The sequence below is a fragment of the Parasteatoda tepidariorum genome, chromosome 5 (assembly GCF_982258835.1).
Source record: "Parasteatoda tepidariorum strain Cologne lab strain chromosome 5, Ptep-v5.0, whole genome shotgun sequence".
NCBI classification, from domain to species: Eukaryota; Metazoa; Arthropoda; class Arachnida; order Araneae; family Theridiidae; genus Parasteatoda; species Parasteatoda tepidariorum.
The window spans coordinates 59,604,984-59,621,459 of NC_141759.1; the positions used below are offsets into that span (position 1 = coordinate 59,604,984).

Sequence of the window (16,476 nt, forward strand, 5' to 3'; positions counted from 1 at the left end):
TTGAGATCAATGTACCCGATAAAGAAAATGAAAAATTAAAACTTACATTATAACTTCCTTATTTTAAAAAGGAAAATGCGAGAAAATCCCACCAAAAAACAGCGAGAATTTCTCGAACTTGAAACTGAGAAGGCGGAAAAACTAGCCTGGATAATCTTCGTAACGAGGTTAGGAGCTCAACTGAATGATGAGGCAGTTATATTTTTATTGATATTTCTTTATTTCTAGAAGAACAAACACTTGTTCAGCAAGTTTGGCGATAACCTTTAAGTTCGAATGAATTAGATGTCAAATGGAATTTGTATATTGGGTGCACTCGAACCTAAGTAATAGCTCTTCATTCTTTATTAAATATAGCATTTTTTTCTAAACCGCTTTTCTTTACAGTTTAGAATATTAAAATATCTATTGGTTGCTTTTTCTGCCTTTTTTTCTTTTAAGATAATTTAGGGAAAGTAAAAAATAACTTTTTAATATTTTTAGAAGTCTTTTCACTTTTTATAATCGTCTGCTTTAAATAACACAACAGTTCGTTTCACTTGACTTCAACACCAATTAATTCAATAGCTAGGTTTTTCAGTCTGTCTCAATTATAAGGTTTGGCCATTTTTTTCGAACCGTTTACTCAGCTCAAATTAGAATGTTGAAACGTTGATTGGTTCCAGTGCAATTTTAATTTTTAGCAAGCAAGTCTAGAGTGAAAATGAAAGTACTTTTTTTTTCTTTCTAATCCACGATTGTTTGCTCTACGTAATGTAATCATTTGTTTCACTCATCTTTGACGCCAATAAAATTGAATAATCAGATAGAAGCTTTAAAGAATCGTAAAAATAAGCAATGTTTCATGGATTTTTGGGGAAAAAAACATCATGACATAATTCTTGCTAGAAGAAGATTAAACAAGAGTTTTATCGAAATAATTCATTTACAATTTGTGGCAATTTAAATATTCAGTTTAAATTGTTAAACCTGTGCGAAGGAAACTTAATCTAAAATAAAATTCACTATTGTTTTAGCTAGTAAAGTAAGATTGAGAATACCTCATATGAAAATTTAAAGCACCTTAAGTAATGTTCATGATGTGTTTTCTTACAAAAAATAAGTTTAAAACATTTCTTTCCTTAAATTTGCGTAAATTTTGAATCGAGGCACAATAACAAATAATTTTTTATTAAATAACGAAATTTTTTGCCGGATTCTGGACTTATGCCCGTTTATTTCACTTGCAATTATATAAGCATTTGATTTATATCCAATTTTTGTTCAAAAAATTATTAACTATTACTAAGTTAGCGCAGTAATTAACACGTTGAATGACATGGGGGTCACCGGTGACAGACACTGAGTTTGTTAGTAGCGTCACGGGAGTCACCGCGGTGACCGGTGAAGCCAAGATTATTAAAAACACTTAATTCGAGTAAATTTTTCAATGCTTTTATTATTTTTTTTAATATTATTATCGTAACTAAAATGATTTGAAGAAATTAATGCAATACATACTGAGAAAATCATTTTGGCCAGACGAGCAAGTCATGTAAAATTAGCGTGGCATTCATCGTGCTAACGTAGCAGTAATCTTCATTTTCACTAATCCTCTAATTGGGTATAATGGTATTAGATGTTTATAGTATAGTAAGATAACAAAGCATTTCAAATTCTTCCGATTAAATTAAATAAATTTAAATAAATTCATAAACTTTTCCTTTGCTACTTAAATTTTACCTTGTGCAGCTACCTTGTTCCTCACCTCCTAAGCATTGACCCTGCTTAACCATCATACTAAATTAATATTTGAATAAAGTGATTAAAAAGACTCGAAATTGTTTCTTTACAGCAGAAGAAAATTTACAATGTAATTTTGTAGGGCGTTAAAATCCCAATGACGCACTCCAGGTTCGAATCCCAGCAGTAGTTAATTATTTCAAATTCTATTCCTGGCTCTCACCGACCACAGTGCTGAAATCCTCAAAAAAATCCTCAGTGGTAAACTGATCATGGATTAGAATCTATCTAGTTTAGGTAGTTTTCCTCTCCATATAACGCAAATGCGGGTTAATTCCATCGAAAAGTCTTCTACGAAAGCTAGTGTGTACCAATGCTTGATCTAGAAGTTCCCTTGTCTTTTTGGTTGGGTTCAAAACTACAAGGTTACGAAGTTGAACATTGATAGTCGTAAACTCAGAAATTGGGTAGGCTCTGTTCAACGCCGTTTACGAAATAAGGTAAAATATAATTTTGTAGACCCGTAGTGGCTCTTGGGATAGAATGTTCTCCCAATGAAGTGACCCAGGTTCAAATTCTAGCAGTGGTTGGTTTGTACGAATACTGTTTCAGGCTCGTACCGATCACAGTGCAGACGTAAAATATCCTCAGTGGTATACTGATAAGGAGGTTAGAACCCCTTGCTTTTCGCGTTTTTCCTCTCCAGGTAACGCAAATGCGAGTTAATTCCACCAGAAAGTCTTCTATGAAGGCTAGTTTGTCCCAATGCTTGATCCAAGAGTTCCCTTGTCTTCTGGGATGGATTCAAAATTACAAGGCCACGGAGTTGAACATTAATAGTCTCTAACTCAGAATTGGTTCGATGTGTAACAACGGTTATAAAAAATAACAATAATAACTTTAAAAGTTTCGAACGTGAAGAAACGTAAAAACGTATTGCTAAAAAATTTAAAATTTAATAGAATAGGAGCCCCGATCCTTTGACACACTGTGGTCGTAAACTTTATCAGGGGTCTCTGTCCAGACATTTTGTGAAAGGTCCTGTTTTTCTAAAATTATTATGAAAAAAATTACTCGTAATTTGTGAATATAAAATAAACGTTAAGTCACATTCTTTCAACCAGGGTCCTGCCTTTATGAATTTATGCAAATAGGGTCCTGTTATTGCAAAAATCTTTTTCAAGGAGTTTTTAAATTGTAAATAGATACAAGATTATGCTCAGCACTTTAATATTATAATAATACAAAATATTTTCAAAAATAAACAGCAATTGCTGCTTCTAAATTAGAGATGCAACATACAAATATTTGGTATTTAGCCTACACTGCTGAATGCAGAATATTCATTTCGGACGAATAATGGAAGAAGCGTCTGCCGAAGACAAAACGTAATTCGTTTACATCCATTATTCTTTTTTTTTTTTTCACCTCTGGGAAGGGTTTATTCGATTAACAAAACAATAATGAAGATAAACAAATTTGTGAAAGTCCGACTAAAAGAAAAATGATTTTGTAATGGGTCCGTTTTTTAAGTTAATATACTTTGTGAAGAGAACGATTAAAAGAAAAATGATTTTGTAATGGGTCCGTTTTTAAGTTAATATACTTTGTGAAGGGTCCGACTAAAAGAAAAATGATTTTGTAATGGGTCCGTTTTTTAAGTTAATATACTTTGTGAAGAGAACGATTAAAAGAAAAATGATTTTGTAATGGGTCCGTTTTTAAGTTAATATACTTTGTGAAGGGTCCGACTAAAAGAAAAATGATTTTGTAATGGGTCCGTTTTTTAAGTTAATATACTTTGTGAAGAGAACGATTAAAAGAAAAATGATTTTGTAATGGGTCCGTTTTTAAGTTAATATACTTTGTGAAGGGTCCGATTAAAAGAAAAATCATTTTGTAATGGGTCCGTTTTTAAGTTAATATACTTTGTGAAGGGTCCGACTAAAAGAAAAATGATTTTGTAATGGGTCCGTTTTTAAGTTAATATACTTTGTGAAGGGTCTGATTAAAAGAAAAATCATTTTGTAATGGGTCCGTTTTTAAGTTAATATACTTTGTGAAGGGTCCGACTAAAAGAAAAATGATTTTGTAATGGGTCCGTTTTTTAAGTTAATATACTTTGTGAAGAGAACGATTAAAAGAAAAATGATTTTGTAATGGGTCCGTTTTTAAGTTAATATACTTTGTGAAGGGTCCGCTTTTATGAAAAGATATTATGTGAAGGGTCCGTTAAAGGACCCAAATTTCTTCTAAACAGATCCATGTTTATAACTATCATTTCTTTAAAACTTATAACTCAGTTTGTCTCATCTTTCCGTTGCTGAAGAGAAAAAAAAAATAACGTCCTCGGTTGTTCGACAATTTACACACAAACACACTAACAGTTCATATAATATTCATGTATTATATATGCATAACTAAATATATAAATTTGAATATGTGTAACGCAAACGTCTAATCAATTTTTGTAAAAAAATATTTTTAATCACATTAAGCTAATTTAAAGGCATGTTAGGACTATCGTTTAAAGGCAGTAAAAATGTCACAAAATTAATGCAATAAATATATTTTTGTTTAACAAAGAAAAGTTACAATATAACTTTTCGAATCGTTTTTATGTCTAGAACATTACTTCCGCAATCTGAATATTAGGTATCTGAATATTAGATACTTGAACACGCAAACCTAAAACAAAGCTTATGCGTGATCCAAACACATCGTTTTAAATTATCCTCATAAATTTCCCCAAACATTTAAACTTTATTAATCACCTTCTGCTTTGTTTTTGCTACAATTAAAATGACATGCAAATATCTAACTACAATAAGAACAATGCTCGAATTAAAATTATAGAGTAATAATAATAATAAGTATATTATTCTGCCATTTAATGGTTAAAGTTATTAACTGAAAACGAGTTATTTAAAATTAATGTCGCAATTTATTTATAATTTGAAGGTAGCTTTTGACATTTTGTTGTTGTTCAGTGTTGTTAATTCAGGCTACCGGTGGATCTCACAAATTTATAACAGTGATGGTTAATTTGCTTCATTACTATAAGTAACATTTTTCTTTAATTACCCTTTTTTGGGGGGAAGAACATTTTTTATAGTTATTTTTGGGATTAAGATGGATTTATACGAAGAAATTTATTTAGATCATTACCTGAAACTAATTTGATATATAAGATCATTATTTTTCATGATAAGGCTTCATGGATATTCGAAATTTTACCTAACATAAGAAATTGGCCATAAACTCAAATTTCTATACTTATAAATTTACTTTTATAACAGTTGTTGAACAGAAGAGCCAATTTTTGGTTTACTACCTACTAACGTTCAACTCCTTGTAATTATCCTCACTAGCCTTGTAATTTTGAACCCGATCCGAAAGACAAGAGAACTCCTGAATTGGGAGAAATTCGCCTTCGCGGAGGACTTTTTGATGGAACTAACTCGTATTTGCGTAATATTAAGAGGAAAATCTTCAAAATCTCCCACGGCTAGCCTAACGGCAAAGGGACTCTAACCCATGATCAGTTAGTTTATCACTGAGAATATTTTGCGGAGATTGTGGTCGGTGCGAGCCAGGTGCGGAATTCTAAAATTAATGAATTTGGGAGTATACTTCCCATGGTTTTATAAAAAATTCCGATGTCACTTTAGTATTTAGAGTCCAGACTACATGCAGACTTGTGTGCTCACTACAAAATATGGCTTGTAAGCCTTTATGAACTTGTAGAACAAATTAAAAAGAGAGGCATCACAAAGATACATCCAGGGTTTCGGCGGTATTTGAACCTGCTACCTCTACGCTAATAAGCGGTTGGCGGAATGGTATGACTACTCGACCTATCTCAATGTTAACGAGGTGTTCTACTTTTCTTCACCAACACAATTTAGATTCACCCTCAATAGTTTACAAAGGTGTTTTATTTTCTGTGTAGTTTAAAAAATGATAAAGCATTCCCGCAGCAGTCTGCAGTAGTTCGGGGTGGGGAAGTTCATAGAAATTACGAGGACACTAACGCTATAGTTTGTCTGTGTAAAGAACTCCCCTAGCCATTCGTCTGGAGTAGTGGAGGTGACAATGGTTACGAGATTTAACTATTTTAAGTTGGTGATAGTTTTTTCTATAAACGATAAATCCCAGAAGAGTTTAGAGAAAAGTTAGATTAGGTTAACCCAAAGTTTAAAAAAAGTTTCAGATGCTGAAAAAAAAGTTTTCAAAATATCAAAATTCTGAAAATTTTTTTCGACATTTGAAACTTCATTGTTTGCTCTCAATTTACCTGTACTAACTTTTCATTAAGATTTAAATTACTTTTGTAGGAGAAAGAGAATTTGCAAGGAAAAGTTTTGCTTGCGTTATAGTGCCTTCTTATTATTACACAAAATTTCGTGATTCCACAATTCTTATTATTCTACAATTTCCGCAAACTGCATTTAAGAAATAGTAACATTTTATATTTGTGTTACATGCGCTTTATGCTGTTTTATTTTTAAAATTCTCTTTGCCAAGAAAATTAGTGCGGCATGCCAGTTGCTAGACAAATATTTTGTCTATTCCAAAGCAATAATTAGATCGTAATTACACAAAACATACCGACAAAAACATGGGAGGTAAGCTATTATCATAAAATCTTACGGAAACTGTTTAGTCTATAGGTAAGTTGCATACAAAACGATTTTTTTTTTCTTTTTGCAAGTTGATGTCGTAAATATAGAGTGAATATAAATAAAACTTGAAATGGCGGGAAGTTTATTATGACTCACAAGAAAGAATAATTATTATTAACGTTACATTTCATGAATGATCATTATTAGTTTTGGAACACTAAAGGGTGTCCTAGTAGGAATTTAATCGCCCTCTGATTTCATCTTGACTTATACCGAAAGGTTTACATGACCGATGCTTTTTAAAAAATTACAAGTAAATTTTTGATTAAATATCGTGATCATTTTTCTACCTCTAATTTTAAAAATCAAAATCAGTTTCTTTTTCTTATTCAATATTAGATTTTAGAATTATTAATATATTTTGTAGTCTATAAATTTTGGTAGTTACAAATATTTAATTTCAAACAAGCTAGAACGGTTTTGTTATCAGCTTTTTCTGGATTACAAGCAGGCATAATTTTTATTTTCAGAAATAACGTAATTTTGGTGATAACCAGCATCCACAGCATTCGTTTTCTGAATATCGTGTTGACAATGTCGGTCGACATTCTACAACGTTTGTAAATGCTGAGAGATATCGATCGACATTCCCTAACGTTTTTTACAATATCGAACAGTATCTTTTTTGTGATATGGAATATACGTTATAAAAGGGGTCCATTTTTATATTGTACAATATTTCGCTACAATATCGTACAATTTTCGAAGCTGAGTTTGTACGATATCGTTTTTGAGATATGTGCTACTTGAGTATATGGCCCAAACTTTCGTCTAATCTCTTGCATAGATTATTGAATAATATTTTCAAGATTGCGACCTTTATATTTTGAGGGTTAAGAATTCGAATCCACTGAAAAAACGGTATGTTTATTCATAGAAAGTTTTGAGTCTGATTTCGTTACTTAAAATATCGTTTGTACTAATCAATTGGCATATTTAAGATTTGGCCCTCGAACTATTAAGGTCGTTTTTCGAAGGCTCTGCCGCAGTATGAAATTATGCTTTTTGTGAGTAATATGCTATTTTTATAACTGCTGAGAATTTGCAACTGTTACTTATGACTTTTAGGTCAGGTTTAGCCTCCAGCGCGGTGTCTACGTTTAGGTTGAAAATGGCGCAAAACGTCAATATGGAGAAAAGTCGCAGTTTTATGAAAATGAAAAGCAGTGGTGGTCTAATTTTTCAATATTTAAAAACTTACTCCCATGCTGCATTATTTAGGCTCATAAAAATTTGCAAAAACTGAGAATATGGCAGTGATTTTGGTAATCTTAATCTAGGTGGGAAAATGTCTCCAAATTGGCGATGTTTAAAAAAGCTTACTAATTTTTAAAATAGTTAAGACATTGGTTTATTCGAAAGCCCAGATAATTCTTCACGGCCAGATTACAGTATAGTTCAAAATCATCGCATTGCTTCAAGTGTAAAGTGCTTAAACGATGATTTTTTTTTTATTTCAGCTTCGAAAAACACAGTTAAGAATGATTCCTAACAAATGAGAAATCCGTTTGATCAAAATGTTTTCGCATTTTTTTTCGCATCACTGTAAAATACTAAACATTTTACTGCTCACATCCTGCCGCATCAGTGAACATTTCACTCTAAAAACAATAAGCATAACTTTAACAACCATTAGAAAAATAACTTACTCATTCGAAAAGCGACTCGTCATGCTTTTATTTCGAATTAATAACAAGTGATGTCAACAATATTTTTCCTTCGGTGTTTTACAGAGAGAGATAATGCATAGACAACTACATCGCCATATAAATATGACCATTAATTTAATGACTTGTTGACGCATGTAGAAATTGACATTGACAACAAACACTAAGTATCAGGTTAGATTTTGTAACTAATATACTAAAAAAAATATCCCATCATATTTAATCAAAAACCTCCAACTAATTTTTAATTCAGCTGTTTCCTCTTAATTAGAAATTAAAATAAATCAGCATGAAATTTATTGAAAAAGCAAATAAATCAGGGTAATTCTTTTTATCAAAAACACAATCTAAATTTTAATAGCGTATATGCGAGTTCTGAAAAAACTGGAGGGAAATATGATTGAGATGAAAAACCGTTATACAACAGAAAATCAATACTAGTTTTTCTAGGAAATCAATGGAAGTTATTAATATACCGATAAGACAATGTAACATTTTAAACTTCTTTGTTGACTTTAAGATTTAATCAGTAACAGCTAAAATAATCCGTATGACGAGTAAAGACGTTATTTTTTTGAACTTGAAAAATAAATAAATACATTTTTCGTGAAACTAAAGCTGCCGAAAAATATAACTTTTTCAACCATAGTCCTTGGAAAAAAAAAAAAAAAAAAAAAAAAAACGTTATTGCTACCATTTTTCACCATTTTTTCTAGGTTCCAATATACGAGATTTTCTACAATAACTACTCTAAATATATAGATTTAGAATTCATGTCAAAAATCAAGGAAAGGAAATTTCAGGGGACAGTGTTAAAATTTAATCGAAGGAAAAAACTCTACCGAAATCTAACGAATTAATAGCGTAATTGAAAACATCAAACGAAATACGACAGGAAAACGTGGAGTATTAGTAACACCCCCAAGTTTCACCAGACAAAGAAACAGGTTTTTATGTTTTAGTACCAGTCTTCTTCAGTAGCGATCCGTTATAACGTTTGTGCTTCTTAAATATTAAATTGCAAATCCAGTTGAGTATACAACTTAGTATCCTATTATTTGGCAAGGATTCTGAAAATCAGCATTAAGTGTGATGATTAACCCATTAATGCCCAGGCACAAATAGTGATCTATATATGAAAAAAGTGGTAGTTCATATTTGTTTGAAGAAAATGGATATTTTTTTCTTCTACCTACCACTTAAGCTTAAGGATGCAATGATTTGGGCAGTGATTTCAGGACCAAAAGAAAAATATTTGTATTATAAATATTTTTATTTGGAACTACTATCTTGTTTCTACAGACTAAATCTTAAAAATGAAATACGTATGCTACCAATTTTTTTGTTTTGTTGCAAAAATGAACAGTCCTTTTAAAATGACGTTAGGCACAACTGGAGTAAGAAACACGAAGCATATACCTTTTTAAACTATATTAATAATTTTAAGAACTTATTGGAAAAAGCAGTTAACCAATTATTATTTTTTTGACAGAAGTATGATTTTCCGAGGGAAGTTTTTATCTTAGTCTTATTTACATATGTAACATTCATTTATAGTGCTAAATATATAGAGAATAGTATATTTATAGGAAAAAGTGACACTATTTCAGTATTTTTCGAATGGATTAACAAGGAATTTGGCAGCAAATTATCAACAAACAAACCTTGAAAAACTCTCACTCATGATAGGAGAAATAAAAGCAACTTAGGAGAAAATGAATAAACTTGAAACAGCAGCTTACGTTAGGGAAAAATGTCGATTCTCTTAAGAATCAATAATTATAAAATAGAAAGAAAATTGCCCTTAAATGGCTTCACCATACAATTGTTTCAGGTTGTTTAGTGTTTCGGACACGATGCTCCGTTCAGAAAAAAAAATTAAATTCATTAACAAAGTTGAGTAGTTGAGATGAAAATAATAATTATATTTTCTTCATGCAACTTTTTCAGTATATTATTATTACTAGCTAAATACTCTTTCTTCGTACAGATTAAAAAAAAATCAATACATTGGTAGTGATTAACACTACGAAATCGTGCGCAAAACTTAAACACATATATACTGACACAATTAATTTAGTTAAAACAAATCTAGTTTTATTTATTTATTGTTACCTGTTGCTCTACTTGATGACTTTACGTTATTAGATTAAGCAACAGACGTTTTTAGAAGTTCATCCCATCAAAATAAAGATGAACGATATTCACTGTCATTTGGAGTAATGCGAGGCAAACTCCTGATAGTTAATATTATCAAAATTAACAATTTTCTCCGGTGCTTATCCTATTCGATGGGCAGTAAAAAAAAACCTATTTCTACAATTCCTATTTTAGGTATCGTGGAACCTATATTAGTATATATAGTACATATTAAGGCAGAATCAATGAATATAATATCAGTAATTCGAAAAATCTTATTTTTCGTACAATTACTTTTAAATAAGAAATAAAAAGGAGCTCATCAGCAATCTTTCATATGTGTGCAGACACTTACAATATTAAGTGTTAAATCCCAAATGTTAAATGTGCATCTCACATATTTGCACAAAACTGATGACAACTTTTTCATAAAAACTGGCATGGTTCAGCGGAGACAGATTATGTCTATATATGAAAAAATTATGGAGATAGTACATTAGTTGTATTTTCTAGTTTACAGCTCTATTTGCCCGAGATATCCTGATTGGCAGGGAGCTGGACTTCCACTTGTGAGAACGGGAGTTGGAATCTAGCCGGCCGAAGACTCCGTGTAGTAAATGGTGACTGGTGCACGTTAAATCTGTTGGGTCTCAAAGTCCCCCAAGTTCCCATAACAAATCAAAACCACTGGGGGTACTGAATTGGAGATTGATCGTTCTCTGGTTCAGGTCAAAATTACGATCTGTGGACGATCGAATGGATGCATGAATGGATCCGCCCTATAAACGGGTGTGACGTATGGGTGTGGCGGAAGTCGAATTTCCAGCCATAGATCGCGCCACTGGGAGACAAGAACAATTGCACTCCCTCTGACGTAATGGCTGGCGACAACAACTTGGAGATAGATGGTTAAATTTTATTTCGCTCCCTGCCCACGGTGATTGCATTGTTGCCCCAAATTATGCTTTGGTAAAGGTTTGGTTTTCATCATCAATGAAAAATCATGCATTAAAGCAAGCATATGCTGCACAGAAAAACCATTAAAAATTCTCCTTCTTAAAAGAGTCAAATAAATCTTTTTCCAATAATTTTATGCGTTTTGTATTCACAGGTATACTAAAAACATAAAAATTGAGCGAAGTAACAAAAGCGGGGAACTTATAAACTTTAAAGTTCATTTACTCAAAGTCACTAAAATTTCACTTACCTGCTTCTTCCACTAAGCTCTTCATTTATTGTAGCCATACCGCTAAAAAGCATACTAACAATGAAACATCCCTTAATCTCTTTTTCCACCAGCAGCATCATCGAAAATCAGTACGAGATTTACCACATATGTAACGTTTTTTACTGCGTAATTTGATCTTGAAGTAACATGTTAATTATGTCGAAACAGAAACATAACTATTTGTAAGTATGACGTTAACTATAACGATATTCTCTGCATAGAATGGTGTCAAATCAAGTTTGATTACGGCAGGTATAAATTATTTTTATTATTAAATTTCTCAAGAGATTGAAGAACAAAGGCGCTTTTCTAAGAGTTGTTGCATTTTTGATGAACATAAAACAGTTATGATATTCAGGCATATCATTTAGAATAATAGAAACGTAAAAGTAAAATATTTACTTTATTGTACAATAAATGCATCTTCTAGAAACAAATGCGCATTTGTGTATAAAGTTAAGGAGCAATTTTTTCACCTTATTATATATTTAACGTCGCCTTTACTAAATGTACTTTTTTTCATACCTTTTTTATACAATACACACATAATATAAAAATGGAAACATTAAAAATATTTGCGTAAGACCAAAGAATATATATGAATTATGAGAAGAAAAAAAGGAAGGAATATTCTACCTATTTTCTATAACAAATATTTAAATTAGATTTAAAGTTTTGGAGCAATTCGCAAATTATAGTGAGGAACAGTTTTTTTTCTTTTGTTGCATGAGCTTTTTTTTAACTGGTCTGAGATACTTTCTTATTACTGATTTCAAATCTGCAATCTGCTTCTCTCTCCAAGCTGCAGTTTTTTTTAATGAGTCATTCTTTGTCTATTTTTGTTGAAAAATGTTCCGAAGTCTGTTAAAAATGTTTTACGTAACAGGGGGTCGCATCACTGTTACGACAAACTTTTAGAAGCATCAAGATTAAAATTGCATACGAATACAAAATCGGAAATGTCGCCATATGCCAACAGGGACGCATTCCTATTGTGAACTGCTTGTGTGTGCTCTTTTACAAGCACCCCTAGCAGCGTACAATGACATTTCAGGGCATGGTTTCCAAAGCAATTTTAATCCTGGTGATGTGCCCTAACTCCTTCAGAAGTTTGTTGCAACATTTATGCCTTGTCATATATGACGTTTTTAAACTTTCGCATTTCGACAAAAAAAAAATAGACTAAAATTGTCATTTAAAAAAACTGTAGCTTTAAGAAGTTCTCTAAACAAGAACTTTCTCATTGTCTAAACACATAATGACAGTAGGAAAGTAACGGGACAAACATGTTGCAAAGGGGAAGAAAGTGATTTAATTGAATTAAAAGTCTTACTTTTTGAAAAAAGTTTATAGAAATGTTGGCTCTTTGTAGCTTTATTTGTAGTCTAAGATTCGAAAGATTAAGCTACAGAGTACCGGTTCCCAAAAGGCGTTCCGCGGAACCCTGACATTACTAGATGGGCCACAGAGTTATTATCAATTAGGGTTTCATAGCTGAAAAAATTGAGAGCCGTTACTATAGACTAACACAGTCTTAAGTTTAGATATCCAGCATCTAATTCTACTATATTTTTTTAGAATAATTAATGCTTTAAGAAGGTAAGAAAGAAATTTTTGGTTTCAGATCTGTATATTTTCAGGGAAGTGACGCAATAAGACAAATAACTAGATTTTTTCATCACTAATGGTCAGCTCCAAAAAATATTTCAAGATTGAATTATCATCTAAATGAGGATAGGGTACACTTTGCGCTACCTATGAAACAAAATAACGTGAAAAAGACACAGAAATGGACATACTATAGTTTCAGTTCTATAAACAAGAACTTTCCTCCGTGTCTAAACACGAAATGACAGTAGGAAAGCCACGAAACAAACACGTTCCAAAGAGGAAAAAAAGTGATTCAATTCAATTATAAATCTTACTTTTCGGAGAAAAAAAAAAGCCATATAAACGTTGGGCCTTAGTTGGTTCATTCGTAGTCAAGTAAAAAGATTTAGCTGTAGACTTACACTATTTTAAGTTTAAATATCCAGTATCTAGGGCTAATGCATTTTTATAGAATAATTAATGCATAGGAAGATAAGAAAGACACTTTTAACTACAGACCTGAACATTTTAAGAAAAGTGACGTAATAAGATAAATAACCTGAGTTTTCTTCTTTTTTTTCATTCTTTTTCTTTGGAAGTTCTCCAACAATATCGTTTTTCTCTCTCCTACAGAGTGAAAATCTTAAAGCCCTTCAAAATCTATTCGCCGGATTAAATTTGAAGAGACATGCTGTCGTCACGTTGGAAATTTTAATTTCTCAACGTGAGCTCAAAAATTCTCAGGTTTCGTACATATTATGAGACCAGTTTGGAATGTAATGAAGAAAATAATGATTAACCTTTGATTTCTTAAACATTTTTCCTTGATTTTATTTTCCCCTAATAAAAAAAATATTTGATCGACGTTTGATTTAAAAGCTCCCTCAAATATCAAACAACGAAAGCTAAAATTACCCAGCATAAGTTTCTAAATTTTGTCAGAATGGTCATAAATTTTTTAATTCATGGAAATTTTTTATCCGTGTAACTAAAAATATAAGTACTATTGCTTATTAATAAAAATAATTTACATCACAATGTTTATATATAAGTTTCTACTTTTCGTAATAGTTATGAGCAGTGTCCGAAATTTTTTAAGCTTCCATTAAAACTACAAGTATACTATTGCTTATTAATAAAAATAAAACACTGCGGGGAGTGAGTTGTTTTCGACAATGTCAACTTTCGTCTATGTAAAGGTACCCCTATATAGAATCGAGTTATATGTGTTATGTACTAGTGAATTGGAATTGTATTTTTTGTAGTGATATATACAATACAGTACTCCCCCACCAGAATTTTATCTGTGATAGAATTCGATGAACGGACATCACTAGTTAATTCATTGCTGTTTTGTGACAAGCCGGGAGAGCTGTATTAAGTTCACCGTACTTTTGAGTGCTGAACGTGAGAGCTGTATTAAGTTCACCGTACTTTTTAGTGCTGAACGTGAGAGCTGTACTAAGTTCACGGTCGTTATCGCTCCTATGTTACCATTAGCAGTCGAGTGTATACAGGTCGACGTTGTGTGTGATCGAAACTGAGTAGCAACAACTTGAGGCGGTGGATAATGTTGCAGTCACAAGAAGCAAGTCAGCTGTTCAATGTGGATCATGCATCTTAATAGGCGTGTTCAAATCGAAGTGGGAGTTTCTGTCAAGGTAGGCGTGTTCACATCGCTCCCGAAGGTCACCAACGTGGGGAGAGAAGTCATCAACAATGTCAACCTTAATCTATGAAAATGTGCCCCTATACTGAATCGAGTTAACATGTCTCATATACTAGTGAATTGGAATTGTATTTTTTGTAGTGGTAGATACACTACAATCACATTACAATATTTATATATTATAAGTTTCTACATTTTGTTATAGTGATAATAGGTACATTTTGTTACGATTTCAGCCATTATTTGTTAAGCTTATTCTATTATACAAATAAATTAAATTATATTCATTTACATTATTCTGCATTTTGCATAAAATTATTTACGTTACAGTTATTTACGTTAATGTATATTTCGCATAAAAAATAATTTACATTAATTTGTATACAAAATTTTTTCATTTTTTTTCACCAAAAAGATAAAACTGTAAGTACAATTGATTGCTAATAAAAATAAATTACATTACATTTATTTACATTAATTTGAATTTTTCATAAAAAAATAATTTACATTAATTTGAATTTTTTTTTTTCATCCGCTGAATTAACTTCATTTTTGAGTGATATTAGCTTAGCAACATGACAGTCTCCAATTAAATAAAAGTATGGAATATTTTGCTTAGATTCAACCAACTGGAATTCAATAGGAAATTATTTAGTAAATTATCATTTCTCCCGATATGTACTACTTTAAGGATAACCACTGCTGATGGGCTCTTCTAAGCGTACCATCACTTTAAAACGCAAGAATGTAAATAAATTTAAATATAATGCTCAGATTGAAAAATCAACACGTAATAAATACTTACAAAATTTTTCGAAATTTATTCTGTATTGTATTTGTATTAAAAATATTTAAAAAAAATAATACTAGTACTCTAGAAAGACGATAAGTTTTCAAAGCTACTTTCCACTTTTTTATTTTCTTAGTAATCCTTAAATCTCGATTGATTCTTACGATTGTATTCAATATTTGTTATTGGAGAAAGAAGAATGCATGATACTGAAAATCGTAGTTTTTTTTCAATGCATAGGTATTTCGCTGAAGTTCGATTTTTTTTCTCTCTCTCTCATTTTCGTTGCTTTAATACCAAATAACACTTTCTTTTCGATTTAATTGTTTCTCAGCTTTTTAAAAATTTACTACAACTTTCGAAAATTGTTTATGATTACCAGAACTCTTAACACATAAACGTTAAATGGCATATGAATAATTAAATTTATAACATTTCATTTAATTTTAATATTAATCTATTAATTTACTTTAGAAAAAGAACTGAGATTAATATGATTTTACTTTTAGTATGTGAGTTTTCAAATTATAAATACATAATAGTAAAAAAAAATCAAAGTTTTCTTAATCATAAAAAAAAAAGTTCGATTGCAAAATAACTATTGAGCGCAGAGGTACCATCTTTGCAAAACTAAATTTGTATTACCCCTTTAATACAGGAATGTACTTAGAAGTTTCGCTTGCATCAAGTATAAAAAAGCTCAAAACCCGAATACTGACAAATGAATTATTTTCTTTTTAATATTATTTTAGAGAATCGAGGACATTTTTATAATTCATGAATTTACTTGGATTTCTGGAAGAGTTTCCACATCATTAAAAACAATAACTCTATGGTTAATGATCTTATTGCTTCAAAATATTTTTCAAATATTTGGAAATCACAAGCTTTTTTTAACCATTTAATGTCAATTTCATATTGCCACCTTGTAACTGTATAAATATTTCCGTCAACCTTCGCCTATTTATTACCTTTTCTGCTTTGCC

General features: G+C 31.0%; 1 protein-coding gene across 3 annotated transcripts in view; it reads right to left on the reverse strand.

Moving 5' to 3' along the window:
- LOC107437086 (solute carrier organic anion transporter family member 4A1) overlaps positions 1-16,476 on the reverse strand; it is a 59,258-nt gene that overhangs the window by 28,723 nt on the left and 14,059 nt on the right. Inside the window, exon 1 of one of the 3 annotated variants that reach the window (XM_087164034.1) lies at positions 1,501-1,590. The exons of 1 other annotated variant lie outside the window; for it this stretch is intronic. The gene's annotated coding sequence lies outside the window, so the exon portion shown is untranslated. Of the gene's footprint in view, positions 1-46; positions 70-1,500; positions 1,591-16,476 lie in introns of those variants that run through there. One more of the 3 variants, XM_087164033.1, reaches the window with a different exon arrangement.